Genomic DNA, 12,550 nt, shown 5'->3' with positions numbered 1-12,550 from the left:
AACCAGTGTTTCAGTATCATAAAATAGGATGCTATTTAATAGAAAAAGACAGAAAAGCCTAGAGAAACACTAATCCCTTAGTTGGTGATTGTAATACACACAAAAATATATGGCTTCCTTGACCATGTCATGCTATTTTAGGAAGAAGAATTGCTGAGCAGAGATGGGGTCCACCTATTGAGGAAGGGGAGGAGTATCTTCAGATAATATAAGAGGAGTTGACCTGGACTGTGGGTCCCACCAGAGGGGAAGGTCTCTGGCCTGTCCCCCAACCCACTAGGTGGATCAGCAGAGACTGTGGGGATTGTTCTCCTTTTCCCCATGCTGGCCAGTGATAAGGTTAGTTGAGTGAATGGCAGATTTGAGCCACTGGTAAAAGTGGCAAAATTGAGGGCTGCCGTGAATCTCTGAGGTGAGCAAATCCACCAATAAGCATAGGACCCAACAAAGCAGGGGACGAACTTTGTCACAGGAACAAACAGGGAGAACTAGAAATACTAGTGAATAAACACAACTATGACACAGTTGGCCTCACAGAGACTTGGTGGGATAATACACATGACCGGAATATTGTCATAGAAGGTACTGCTTGCTTAGGAAGGCCAGGTAGGGAAAGAAGGGAAGAGGCATTGCCTTGTATATCAAAGATATATATGCTTGGACTGAGATTGAGATGGAAATAGGAGACAGACTTGTTTTAAGTCTCTGCTTAAGGATAAAAGTGGTAAAAACAAGGGTGATGTCATGTTAGGAGTCTACTGTAGGCAACTTGAGTAGGAAAAAGGGGTGGATGAGGCTTTTTTTTAAACAACTAACAAAATCATCCAAAGCACAGGCCTTAGTGGTGATGGGGGACTTCAGCTACCAAGACATCTGCTGGGAAAACAACACAACAGGGCACAGGTTATCCAACAAGTTCTTGGAATGCAATGGAGACAATTTTTTTATTTCAGAAAGTGAGGAAAGCAACTATGGGAAAAGCTGTTCCAGATTTGATTTTGAAAGACAGGGAAGAACTGGTTGAGAATTTGAAAGTGGAAGGCAGCTTGGGTGGAAGTGATCATGAAATGATGAGTTCATGATTATAAGGAACAGTAGGAGGCAAAACAGCACAATAAAGAGAATGGATTTCAAGAAGGCAGACTTTAGCAAACTCAGAGAGTTGGTAGGTAAGATCCCATGGGAAGCAAGTCTAAGGGGATAATAGTTTGAGAGAGTTGGCAGTATTTCAGAGACATTATTAAGGGCACAAGAGAAAACAAACCCAGTCTGTAGGAAAGACAGGGAGTATGGCAAGAGACCACCCTGTCTTAACCAGGAGATCTTCAATAATCTGAAACTTAAAAAAAGAGTCCTACAAAAATTGGAAACGAGGTCAAATTACAAAGGATGAATATAAACAAACAACTCAAGCATGCAGGGACAAAATTAGAAAGGCCAAGGTACGGAATGAGATTAAACTATCAAGAGTGATAAAGGGTAACGAGAAAACATGCTTCAGATTCATTAGAAGCAAGAGGAAGATCAAGGACAGGGTAGGCCCATTACTCAATGGGGCGGTGGGACACAATAACAGAAAATGTGGAAATGCCAGAAGTACTAAATCACTTTTTTTTTCAGTTCTCACCAAGAAGATTAATAGCGATTGGACGTCAAACATAGTGAATATTTTGCAACCTCAGGGACCAAGCAAGATGGCCCTCCTGGTTAATGAAGCCAGCCTAGAACCAGCCAGAGTGGATGGCTCACTTCACATGTCATTCATAGCCAGTGAAAATGAGGTAGGCTCTGAGGCTAACATAGGGAAAGAACAAGTTAAAAATTATTTAGACAACTTAAATGTCTTCAATTCAGCAAGGCCTGATGAAATACAACCCAGAATACTCAAGGAGCTGACTAAGGAGATCTCCGAGTCATTAGCAATTATCTTCAAAAAATCATGGAAGATGGGAGAGTCCAGAGGACTGGAAGAGGGCAAATACAGTGCCAATCTATAAAAAGGGGGATAAGGACAACCTGGGGAATTGCAGACCAGTCAACTTAACCTCAGTACCTGGAAAGATAATGGAGCAAATAATCAAGCAATCAGTTTGCAAACATCTAAAAGACAATAAAGTGATAACCATCAACATGGATTTATCAAAAATCATGTCAATCCAATCTAACAGCTTTCTTTGACAGGGTGACAAGCCTTGTGGTGGGGCAAAGCGGTAGAAGTGATATATCTTGACTTTAGTAAGGCTTTTGATACTGTCATGCATGACCTTCCCATAAACAAAGTAGGAAATATAGCCTAGATGGAGCTACTGTAAGGTGGGGGCATAACTGGTTAGAAAACTATTCTCAGAGAATAGTCATCAGTGGTTCACAGTCAGGCTGGATGGGCATATTGAGTGGGATCCTGCAGGGATTGGTCCTGGGTTCAGTTCTGTTCAATATCTTTATAAATTATTTAGATACTGGCATAGAGAGTACACTTATAAAGTTTCTGGACAATACAAGCTGGAAGGGGTTGCAAATGCTTTGGAGGATAGGATTATCATTCAAAATTATCTGGACAAACTGGAGAAATGGTCTGAAGTCAATAGGATGAAATTCCATAAGGACAAATGCAACATACTCCACTTAGGAAGGAACAATTAATTGAACACATAGAAAATGGGAAATGATTGCCTAGGAAGGAGTACTGCAGAAAGGGATTTCTGGGTTACAGTGGATCACAAGCTAAATATGAGTCAACAGTGTAACACTTGCAAAAAAAAAATAATCTGCTAATACATCCCAGAAAGGAGTGTTGTAAGCAAGAGATGAGAAGTAATTCTTCCGCTTGACTCCACGCTGATAAGGCCTCAGTTCTGGGTGCCATATTTCAGAAAAGATGTGGACAAATTGGAGAAAGTCCAAAGGAGAGCAACAAAAATGATTAAAGGTCTAGAAAATATTACCTATTAGGAAATATTGAAAAAAATGTGTTTGTTTAGTCTGGAGAAGATAAGACTGGGGTGGTGGGGAGGAATATGATAACAGTTTTCAAGTACATAAAGGGTTGTTAGAAGGAAGAGGTGGGAGAAGCAGCAATGGGTTTAAATTGCAATAAGGGTGGTTTAGGTTGGACAATAGAAAAAAATTCCTAACTGTCAGGGTAATTAAGCACGGGAACAAATTATGTAGGAAGGTTGTGGACTCTGTGTCACCGGAGGTTTAAGAACAGCTTAGACAAACACCTGTCAGGAAAGATCTAGTTATTACTTAGTCCTGTCTTGAGAGCAGGGGACTGGACTAGATGACTACTGAGGTCCCTTCCAGTCCTACGCTTCTATGATTTTATATAAAAATATTGGGCATATACCTAGCACCTTTTCATTAAGACAAAAAATCTCAAAGCTATTTAAATAATAAACAGACCTTACAAAACTTCATGATTGGGTATAATGATATTCATTTTTTAGATGGATAAGCCAAGTCCCAGAAAGTTTAAATGATTCCACACATTTCCACATACCAACACAGTGTCAGAATTAAGAATAGAACCCGGATGACCTAGTTTTCAGTCTCACTGATCTAACCATGTGATCACAGTACCCCTAAGATTATAAGGCAGAATCTACTGACCAATTTTGAAGTGCAGTTCAGGAGCCCTGCAGCTGGTATGGGTGAACTAAAACAGAAACATGGCCCTTGTGGGTTGATTTTTCCTTAACATACACTTTTTTTTAAGTAGTGACAGGTTTCGGAGTGGTAGCCGTGTTAGTCTATCAGCAAAAACAACGAGGAGCCCTTGTGGCACGTAAGAGACTAACAAATTTATTCGGGCATAAGCTTTTGTGGGCTAAAACCCGCTTAATCAGATGCATGGAGTGGAAAATACAGTAGACAGGTATAAATACACAGCACATAAAAAGATGCGAGTTGCCTTACCAAGTGGGGGGTCAGTGCTAATAAGCCAATTCAATTAAGGTGGAAGTGGCCTATTCTCAACAGTTGACAAGAAGAGGTGTCTACCAAGGGAAAATCACTTTTGTAGTGCTAATGAGGCCAATGAAATCAAGGTGGCCCATTTCAAACAGTTGACAAGAAGTATCAGCAGAGGGAAATTATTTTTTGTAGTGACCCATCCACTCCCAATCTTTATTCAGGCCTAATTTGATGGTATCCAGTTTGCAAATTAATTCCAGTTCTTCAGTTTCTCATTGGAGTTGTTTCTGAAGGTTTTTTTTGAAGAATTGCCACTTTTAAGTCTGTTATTGAGTGACCAGGGAGACTGAAGTGTTCTCGTACTGGTTTTTGAATGTTATAATTCTTGATGTCTGATTTGTGTCCCATTTATTCTTTTCGTAGATGATGATGCCTTTTACCTTAGGCTGGATTCAAACTAGTGACCTAGAGAGGCTTGCAGCAAATTATGAATAACTTGATCCATCCAGTCGCCTCTTAGCATTACTATAGAAACAGAAACGGTGTCCCACGAACTAGTAGATGTTTCATGTTATCAGTAATGGAAGAACTACTAGTTTTGAAGCACTAGAGACAAGTGAAATTAAAAAGCTTTAAAAAAACCCCACACAATAGAGCACTTAGTTATATTAATTGTGAAAATAGCTTTATTGTTTCAGGTACATTCCATGGCTGCAACATAATTTCATATTATGTACTTCTCCCTATACTTTAATCACATTAATGATGGCACCTACATAATCAAAATGCCAAGGAGCATTTAATAAAATAGTGCAAGAGGGACCAGTAGAAAGAAATATATATGTATATTTAGTTAATTTATCTCCTACCAAAAATGTGCTGTGTACAAGTAGAAACATACACTAATGAGTGAAGCAACACAGAGCAAAACTGCAAATGATGTAATGAAAATAAATCTTTTACATGACAATATGAGCATTTCCTAATACTTACAAATCCTAATGCTTGAACAGCAGTTCCAAATTTAGTCATGAATTGAACCTTGAGACAATATCCAGATGCTAACATCACATCATCTTTGTATCATACAGCCAAACCCTGGTCCCACTAAGCGTCACTGGGCATTATGGCATTGAACTCAATGAGACCCGCGTTTGGTCCTGTGGTATCATATGGACACAAGGATCCCTGTCTAACCTTTAGTACAGCAAAAGGTGTTTTCCTGGAACTGGAAATAGGTTTGGGTACTTGGCATCATCAGAAGAAGGTAACATAAGAGAGCATTGAGTTCAGGAAGCAGCAGAATGAATGACAAAGTTGAAACTGGGAGCAGCAGGCCACAGTGGAGAAGACAGGTCTTGTGGATGAGAGATAAAGAGTTGAAAAGAACTCCCAACACAAATTTTGCAGTTCTTATTGACTAGCGCACTAAGGAGGCTCTTTATGGGCTTGGAGTATTTTGGTTCATGTCTCATTGCAGTTATGGGCAGGACGCCCAATGGAGCTAATCAAATTGTTAGTGGTCAATTAATTATCTAACCAAGTCAGCATAACGGATTGCAGATATCAAACAGGGATCCACAGGTCCCCAGGCAGTCCTCAGACTGCAGCCACCACCTGTAGCTCTCTGGTACCAGCAGGCAGTGCGAGCTGGTGGACTCATGCACTGCCCCTGAAGCTCCCAGCTGGAACCTCCCCAGTTGGCTCAGACTTATGATTTAAGCCAGGAAGCAGCACAGTAAGTTGTCTAAACAACTAGGTGAGTCTCTGACTTGTTGCTACATTAGACCCTGCCTTCTTGTCTGACTCCTTGAGCCCTGTCTTCCTGTCCTGTTCCTGGTCCCTGCTTCTATTCCCCACCCTGGCTACTCACTGCGGGGCCGGACCTGAACTTGATTCCTAGCTCTGACACCAGCTCTGACCTTGTCTCTAACCTCTGGTTCCTGGGTCCTGTGCTGATCATTAGGATTCACCAGCACTCATCTGACCACTAGACCTGACCACCTACGTCCCAGTCTAGGACAGTCAGCCACTTTTTATCTTCACAAATCATTAACAGACTAAGATATGTACAAATCTTCATCTTTTGTAATTGCTCAAATAATTGGTGCAAGTTCATTTTAGTCATCTGGGTTGTTTGTGAAATGTAAACTAACTATTTATTATCCAGTATTCATAATATGTGACTGGTCAGCTAAGTTATATAGAATAATTTCTGCTTCCTGATTGGATGATTGAAATGTTTATTATTTGTTAATCTACAATTTAATAATTAGTAAATAATTAATGATGATGATTCTGGTTTGCCCTCTGTTCATAGGAATATGGCTATTGGTAAGAAGAATAACTGTTCCACAAAGATTCCTGGGAAGAAAAGCCCAATTGCGCTGATGGGCACAAAACGTGTACAAAATGGGTAGGAACGTGGGCAACTCTAGTAGTTTGGAATTCCCGCAGATGTTTTGGCAATCAGTACAAATGAGAACATTGAGCATTGCTACCAGATAGGAGAGACCGATACATTTTGAATCTCAAAGGCAAAAAATCCAAAACCATAAAAGAGTAGAATGGCAGCATCAGAAAGGTGAACTTTGTTACATTTTATAGTCACCACAGAAAGTGTTATACAGACAAAACTGCACAGGATCGTTTCAGTGGACAAGACAAGATGTCACGTTTATTATAATAACACAATCTGATTTAAGACCAATAACTGATATCTAATACCTATGTATACACACACACACACACCAAATGTTCTGCAGCTGCTAGATAGTTACCAGTCCTGAATGTAGCTTGAGTTCGTAGCTTGTGGTGGCTAACTGACCAGGAAAGCCAAGCACAAGGAAGAACTAGGTCTCTATTGGACATGCACTGATGCCCTTCCATGTTGGCAGCAGAATGTTACCCTCCAAAGTCTTCCATCTCACCCATCCTTTTTGTAGGCTTTAGTTTGAATCCAGAGCCTATAGGTCTTGCTGTGTCACACTGCCTCTGGGTTCAATGTGATTGATCACCCATCAATTGCAGACATGACTTTCAGCCTAGGACCTGGCTTTGATGTTTCTTCAATTGTACTTTTGTTCTTTTCTTTTTAGGGTGGACTCTTCTTGCTTTGTCAGGGCTGTTGTCCGCATCTTCAGCTGTTGGTGTTTACACTTCATTTCATTCAGGACAGTCTGGGGCTGGAGGTTGATTCCATCATCCACCCATACCTCATTCACACATCTAAACTAAACAAATAAGATTACAGCAGGGTTTTCCAAAAATGAAGTAAGCATTTTAAAATGGAGTTTGGGACAAGTTAAAATGGAGTTTGGGTTACAACATGGACAAGTGTAAGGAATGGCAAACAGTGAACAGAAGTTACAATGTTGAAGCAGTGCAAGTTTCAGTGATTTAAGCAGCAATTGGATTGAAAGTGAAACTCAATTAGCCAGTTATTGGGGTACCTGGTTTTATGAATGAATATAGTTTCATTCATAAACTTTACTTATGAAGTTACATTAAAGTGAACAATTAAAAACAATTTCATTGATCAGTTCTACAAAAGACATGTAAAGTTGTCCAGAGAAACAAGTGAAATTCACGATTTCACAGACTCAGTGCATATTCCAACCACATACAAGAAGCAGAATAGAGTAGAATGATTACACACAATGGACCCCAAATTGTAAAATATGGTTAGTGATTTTAAAGATGAGCCTAAGCTGAAACATTCGGATCTGAGTGATGTTCTCTAATAGCCTTGCAATAGGAGCTGGAGGAGCAAATAGCCTAACTAGTTTTAAGAGAGAGCTTGATACATTTCTAAAAAGAATTATGTGATGTGGGTGCGTGTGGTAGCAGGGGAATGGAGTTGATGATCCAAGAGGTCCCTTCCAGTCCTATGTACTATGGGTTTATGTTCCAAATCTCAATTCTTCCAATGCTTATTATTCTTTTGGATCCTGTAGGTTTTGGTTGGCCTGATTACAAACATACAGACTTCCTCAAAGTTGTCGGAAACTGGGGTTTTTTGTGTGTGGGTGGGTCCCCTCTAGTGATAACCAAGCCTCCAAAAATCAGAAGGCTCTGTTCAATTTGCATCTCAGTCCAGAATGTACATAACTATCAAAATCTTCTGGTTAAATCAGGGTGCAAACATTGTAAGAATATGCAACATTTCTTCTAGTCCTATATATTCCAGTGGAACTAGAAATACCAGAAAATAACCTTTTTTTTCTTGGTATATCACAATTTTCACTTCCAACAGGATCTGGAAGTGTAGAAGCAACAGGAAAAACGATAACATATATGGAGAAAACATCAATCTTTGATCACCAAAACACATTAATAGTTCAAATTTGGGGTAAGCATTTATAGTGGGGTAGACAGCTATTGGAATTGTTCTCTATTCTAATTCCAATCCAGTAATGATTCATTGGAGAATTTGTCAAGTGAAACATGGCTCACTTCAAGCCCATGTACTGCACTTATTTTCCAGTTACATAAATTTAAAGATTGCCACTACGCCACTGATGGTTACAGCAAGATAGAAAGATATCAGTTTTCTTCTCCCAGAGTGTTCCAAATAAATTACATAAGAAATGAGTGGAATATTTTAATTCAACCCATCAAGAAAATATATCAAACTTAAAAAAAAACTTTTGACTGTACACTCCTACTCTGAGATTATCTCAAAGTTCCATTTTGCAAGTCAGAATTTTTATATTTTGTATCTTTATAGACTGTCTGAACAATCTCATTTAAAAAAATAGACATCCAGTTTACAAATATATATACACATGTGCATGAACTGGAAACAGCTCTTTCAAAGACGACCAGGTAGAGACTGAATTTCACTCCAATATTATTTAACATCAAGTTTAGAAATACACTACAGCTGAAATTCAGGATTTCTAGTCAAATAGCTGACAATTTTCATCCTTATCAGCAAGTGGGATACTTGAAAAAATGGCTGCAGTTTATTCGATCCCCAACAGTACTAACAAATTTAGGTCCTTATTGATGAAACCAGAAAGAAGAGAAATTATTTATGTTTGACTTCTTTAGATGTAGGACGAAAAAAAAATCTATAACATTCTTTCTGCTCTTTGTTGTGAAAGAGACACCATGGCAGACTCAAATTCCATTTCAGATACTCCTGGCATTCAGAAATGACAAAAGTACTTCTGCATTTCCTTTCATACCGGCTCGCATGAAAGGAAAATTTGATTTTGCCCTTACATTTAGCACAGTTAACTTGTGCAACGGTATGTTTATACAAGTATGACCTTCTACTTCTCTTCTGTCTCATTTTTGCTTGAGTGAGCACTAGGATACTTTGATCTTCCCATGCTGAGAGTGTCACATGTCATTCATAGCCAGTGAAAATGAGGTAGGCTCTGAGGCTAACATAGGGAAAGAACAAGTTAAAAATTATTTAGACAACTTAGATGTCTTCAAGTCAGCAAGGCCTGATGAAATACAACCCAGAATACTCAAGGAGCTGACTAAGGAGATCTCCGAGTCATTAGCAATTATCTTCAAAAAATCATGGAAGATGGGAGAGAGTCCAGCGGACTGGAAGAGGGCAAATACAGTGCCAATCTAAAAAAAGGGGGATAAGGACAACCTGGGGAATTGCAGACCAGTCAACTTAACCTCAGTACCTGGAAAGATAATGGAGCAAATAATCAAGCAATCAGTTTGCAAACATCTAAAAGACAATAAGGTGATAACAGTGATCCTATCAGTCCCTTCTCCTAAACCATTCTGATATAGAAAAATACATGAGAGACACAGATTGTACCCAGTACTATTACACATTACAAATTAATTATCAATGCTTTCCTCATTCCCCTCAGTTCCGACTGGTTGAAATATGTGATCCCTAATATTTTATATGACACCCTGGAAAAGCAGGCACCAGCTCAGCTACCAATGGGATTTCACAGGGGCAAGGAAAGAAAGTTCTGCTTACAATGCTGTAAAAAAAAAAAATCACCGTGGCTGATGACAGAGCGTACATATGCTGCCTCCAAGAGCACTCTTTAGTAAGATTACATTACATTATCCTATATAAATAACAAGCTATACCCAAAATATATTGTATTATATAAAAATACATACACACATGCAATAAATTGAAGGGTAACTATTTTTAGGGAAGCATTCTATGATATTGCTTTAAGTTAAAAAAAAGGTACTTTGTGAAATAATGCTATCAGGATCTGAAATTATGTTAAAATCTCAGCCACTTTTCTAGTTCATTTCCAAAGGCTATACTTTAAACCAATCAAGTTGTTCTCGGCTCAGTTACTGATATACACATACATTTGAACATACCAGTGTACGTTTAGGCACACAAAAGAGGAAGAGAAGGCTTACATTTTACTAGCTTTCACCTGGATTTTATATTGAGTTGCCTTGAACTATTTCTGAATGTCTTTTTTTCCAGTGAATAGTTGATTTAATTAAATGGGAAATTAGGATTGTTAATTACTTTGAACCAACTATTATTACTGTAATATTGCTTTCACATACTTTTTTTGAAAGCATGTCCATGCTACTCTGCCATTCTGTGAAATTAGCTAAACAAACATTTGGAAATTTTTTTTTAACCCAAAGGTCAATTGAGTATCATATTTAAAAATTCAAAAAAGTACAATAATGTCTTCTTCTTGACATACAGTCATGGACAATACTTAGCACTGATAAACACTGAAATATATTCAACAATGAAGATTTGTTCAATTGAAAAATAAAATAATAATAAAAAACCCCAAGATTTTTGCACTGACCAACACCTGGGGCAATGACATTGCCATACAGCATTACACCAAGTCATTCTAGTCCAGCATTTCTCTCTCTAACGATGGCCCGTACTACAAGCTTCAGAAAGATGCAAGAATCTCCATCCAGTCAGTTAAAGAATGAACTATCCCCAGAGAAAGCTTTTTTCTTACCACATCTTGATTTATACTTTAAAACAAGTGGGTTTACATCCCTTACCCAGCCCTTCATTAAGGTTATACGTCTCTATTTTGAGTTGCTTATTGTTTTGCCTGACTTTAAACATCCAGGCTGAAATTTCCCATTTTGGATGTCTGCCTTGGGCTTGTTTTTCTTGAAAAATTTCAGCAAAAACAGTTCAGCCATTTAAAAGCATGAGGTTAGACCAAAATTACATGGTTTCTCCCATCTTAAATTCTTAATCCTGTTTCCTTGAGGAGTTCTAACACCTCCATGATTTTGAGCACAGGCTTGAAATTTGGCAAGGAGTTCATTCTGGTGTTAGAGAAGTGCCTTTTACTGTGAAAATCCACCCAACAAGACATGACCTTAATTTGAACCATTCTTTTTTTCCATTTGATCTCTGCCTTTTTCAGTGCACAGGATGGACTGTGTTCTGGGAATGAATCAGGGCTGTGTAATGAAATACATTATTGTCTATAGCCTTCCTGCCTCATTTGTTGAGGAAGTTAGAAAGTGTGCTGTGAAGGAGGCAGGGGACTGCAGAAAAAGAAAGGACAGTCTTATCTAGGCAGCTGAATGCAACCATGCAAAATTAGATTCTCTTCTGTTTTTCCCACGTACTTCCTATCTGAGGCTGAGCAAGTCACCTAAACGAAAACTTTTCATAGGTGGCCATTAACCAAATTCATTTTCTGGATGCCTAACTTGAGACACCTGGGGGCCTTGTCTGTAGAAGTGAGTACCTCCAACTATAAATGGAAAAAGTAGTATGGAAAAAAGAAAAAGAAGCTGAATTAAGGTAGTACAAACAAATTCTGGCATTTCCTAACTTTTGGGTGCTTGACTTTGTAACCTTAATGGAGGTTTCTAATGTAATTATCCATATAAATGTGTAATCCTTTTTATTATTATTACTGACTCCTACTAGACTCTTGGCATGAATGATATTCTGTGGTAGTGATTTCCACAGATCAATTGTGTATTATAAGAAATACATTTCATGCAAGAATCTCTTTAATAGTTTTAAGAAAAAAAATGATGTAAATCAAGAACACCAGGGCTAGGTGGGGATTTAAAGGGCCCCAGGGTGGTAGTGGGGGCCGGAACTCCGGGGCCCTTTAAATCCCACCAGACCCCACCATCGCTACCCGAGGGCTTCAGTAGCAGGGCTCAGGTGGAGATTTAAAGGTCTTGGGGCTCTGGCAGCTGCTACTGCCCCAGCCCTTTAAATCCCCTCCGGAGCCCTGCCGCCGCTACCCTAGGGCTTTGGTAGCAGGGCTCCGGCAGGGATTTGAAGGGCCGGGGCAGTAGCAGTGGCTGGAGCTCCGGGGCCCTTTAAATCCCCGCCGCAGCCCCACCGCTGCTACCCCAGGGCTTTAAATTGCCGTCTGGGAAAGCCAGTCCCGGTACGGTACTGGAATCGGGCTCTTACCGGTATGCTGTACCAGGGCATACCAGCTTACTTTCACCTCTGATAATAGGTGAATCCCTATGAGCTTAAGTGTTGGTGTGGGGCTTCGATCCAAGACCTTATCTCTGTCAAGCAGTTAGACTATCGAATATATTCTTCCAGACCCCTAACTTTACGTCCTTATTCTGTTATTATTCAGTCTTTACCCAAACTCCCATTGATATCAGTGGGACTATGCCTGAGTAGAAAATGAGTCAAGATGTC

This window comes from Lepidochelys olivacea, assembly GCF_965140295.1.
Source record: "Lepidochelys olivacea isolate rLepOli2 genome assembly, chromosome: 7".
In the NCBI taxonomy this organism is placed as follows: domain Eukaryota; kingdom Metazoa; phylum Chordata; order Testudines; family Cheloniidae; genus Lepidochelys; species Lepidochelys olivacea.
This window is presented reverse-complemented; position numbering follows the sequence as displayed.